Below are 2,500 nucleotides of genomic sequence, written 5' to 3'. Positions count from 1 at the left end.
TAGGGTTTAGGGTTTAGGGTTTAGGTTTAGGGTTTAGGGTTATAGGGTTTTAGCGGTTTAGGCGTAGTTAGGGTTAGGGTTTAGGGTTTAGGGTTTTAGGGTTGTAAGGGTTTAGGGTTTAGGGTTTAGGCGTTTAGGGTTTAGGGTTTAGGGGTTAGGGCTTTAGGGGTTTAGGGTTTTAGGGTTTAGGGTTTCAGGGCGTTTTTACAGGGTTTTTTAAGGCGTTTAGCTGGTTAGGGTTTTAGGTTAGGGTTTTAGGGTTTTGGTTTTAGCGGTTTTTAGGGTTTAGTTTAGGTTTAGGTTTAGGGTTTACGGGTTTTAAGGGGTTAGAGGTTTAGGGTTAGGGTTTAGGGTTTAGGTTGTAGGTTTAAGCGGTTTAGGTTTAGGTAGGGGTTAGTAGGTTTAGGTTTAGGGTTTGGGTTCAGGGTTGTTAGGGTTCTCAGGGTTTAGGTTTAGGGTCTTAGGGTTTAGGTTTTGGGTTTAGGTTTAAGGGTTAGGGTTTAGGGGTTTAGGTTTAGGGTTTAGGGTTTAGGGTTGTTAGGTTTAGGTTTAGGGTTTAGGGTTTTACGGGTTAGCGTTTAGGTTTAGGTTTAGGTTTAGGGTTTTTGTTTAGGTTTAGGTTTAGGTTTACGGGTTTAAGGTTTAGCGGTTTGAGGTTTAGGGTTAGGTTTAGGGTTTAGGGTTTAGGGTTTAGGGTTTTAGGTTTTAGGGTTTAGGGTTAGGGTTATTCAGGGTTAGATTTAGGGTTTAGGTTTAGGGTTTCAGGGTTAGGTAGGGTTTAGGTGTTAAGGGTTTAGGTTTAGGGTTTAGGGTTTAGGGTTTAGCGGTTTAGGGTTAGGGTTTAGGGTTTAGGGTTTAGGGTTAGGTTTTTGGGTTTAGGGTTTAGGTTAGTTTAGGGTTACGGTTTAGGGTTTAGGGTTCTAGGGTTTAGGTTTAGGGTTTAGTTGGTTTAGGGTTTAGGGGTTTAGGGTTTAGTTAGGTTAGAGGTTTAGGTCTTAGGGTTTAGGGTTTAAGGTCGGTTTAGGTTAGTTAGGGTTTAGGTTTAGGGTTTTAGGTTAGGTTTAGGTGTTAGGGTTTAGGTTTAGGGTGTTAGGGTTTAGGGTTTAGGTTTACGGTTTAGGGTTTAGGGTTTAAGGTTTAGGGTGTTAGGTTTAGGGTTTAGGGTTTAGGGTTTAGGGTTTAGGGTTGAGGGTTTAGGGTTTAGGTTTAGGGTTTAGGGTTTGGGTTTAGGGTTTAGGGTTTAGGGTTTAGGGTTTAGGGTTTAGGGTTTAGGGTTTAGGGTTTAGGGTTTAGGGTTTAGGGTTTAGGGTTTAGGGTTTAGGGTTTAGGGTTAGGTTTAGGTTTAGGGTTTAGGGTTTAGGGTTTAGGGTTTAGGTTTAGGGTTTTAGGGTTTAGGGTTTAGGGTTTAGGGTTTAGGGTTTAGGTTTAGGGTTTAGGGTTTAGGGTTTAGGGTTTAAGGTTTAGGTTTTTAGGGTTTAGGGTTTAGGTTTAGGGTTTAGGGTTTAGGGTTAGGGTTTAGCGGTTTAGGGTTTAGGGTTTAGGGTTTAGGGTTTAGGGTTTAGGGTTTAGGGTTTTAGGGTTTAGGGTTTAGGTTAGGGTTTAGGGTTTAGGTTACGGTTTAGGGTTTAGGGTTTAGGGTTTATGGGGTTTAGCGGTTTAGCGGTTTAGGGTTGTTAGGGTTTAGGGTTAGGGTTTAGGGTTTTAGGTTAGTTTAGGGTTTAGGGTTTAGGGTTTAGGGTTTAGGGTTTAGGTTTAGGGTTTAGGGTTTAGGGTTTAGGGTTAGGGTTTAAGGTTTAGGGTTTAGAGGGTTAGGTTTAGGGTTAGTGGTTTGGGTTTAGGGTTTTAGGGTTTAGGGTTTAGGTTAGGGTTTAGGGTTTAGGGTTTAGGTTTAGGGTTTAGGGTTTAGGGAGGTTTTAGGTTTAGGTTTAGGGTTTAGGTTTAGGGTTAGGTTTTAGTTCTCACGCGAGTTTAGGTTTGAGGGTTTGAGGGTTTAGGGTTTAGGGTTTAGGGTTATTAGTTAGGTTTAGGGTTTAGGGTTTAGGGTTTAGGGTTATAGGGTGTTTAGGGTTTAGGGGTTTAGGTTTAGGTTTAGGGTTTAGGGTTAGGGTTTAAGGGTTTAGGGTTTTTAGGTTAGGTTTAGGGTTTAGGGTTTCAGGTTTTAGGGTTTAGGGTTTTAGGGTTTAGGGTTTAGGGTTTTAGGTTTTAGGGTTTAGGTTTAAGGGTTAGGGTTTTAGCGGTTTAGGGTTTAGGTTTTAGGGTTTTTAGGGTTTTAGGGTTTAGGTTTAGGGTTTTAGGGTTTAGGGTTAGGTTTAGGGTTTAGGGGTTTAGGTTTAGGTTTTAGGGTTTAGGGTTTAGCGGTTAGGGTTTAGGGTTTAGGGTTTAGGGTTTAGGGGTTTAGGGTTTACGGGTTTTAGGGTTTTAAGGGTTTAGGGTTTAGGGGTTTAGGGTTTAGGGTTTAGGGTTTAGGGTTTAGGGTTAGGGTAGGGTTTAGGGTTTAGGT

Source organism: Ananas comosus, linkage group 22, assembly GCF_001540865.1.
Source record: "Ananas comosus cultivar F153 linkage group 22, ASM154086v1, whole genome shotgun sequence".
NCBI classification, from domain to species: Eukaryota; Viridiplantae; Streptophyta; class Magnoliopsida; order Poales; family Bromeliaceae; genus Ananas; species Ananas comosus.
This window is presented reverse-complemented; position numbering follows the sequence as displayed.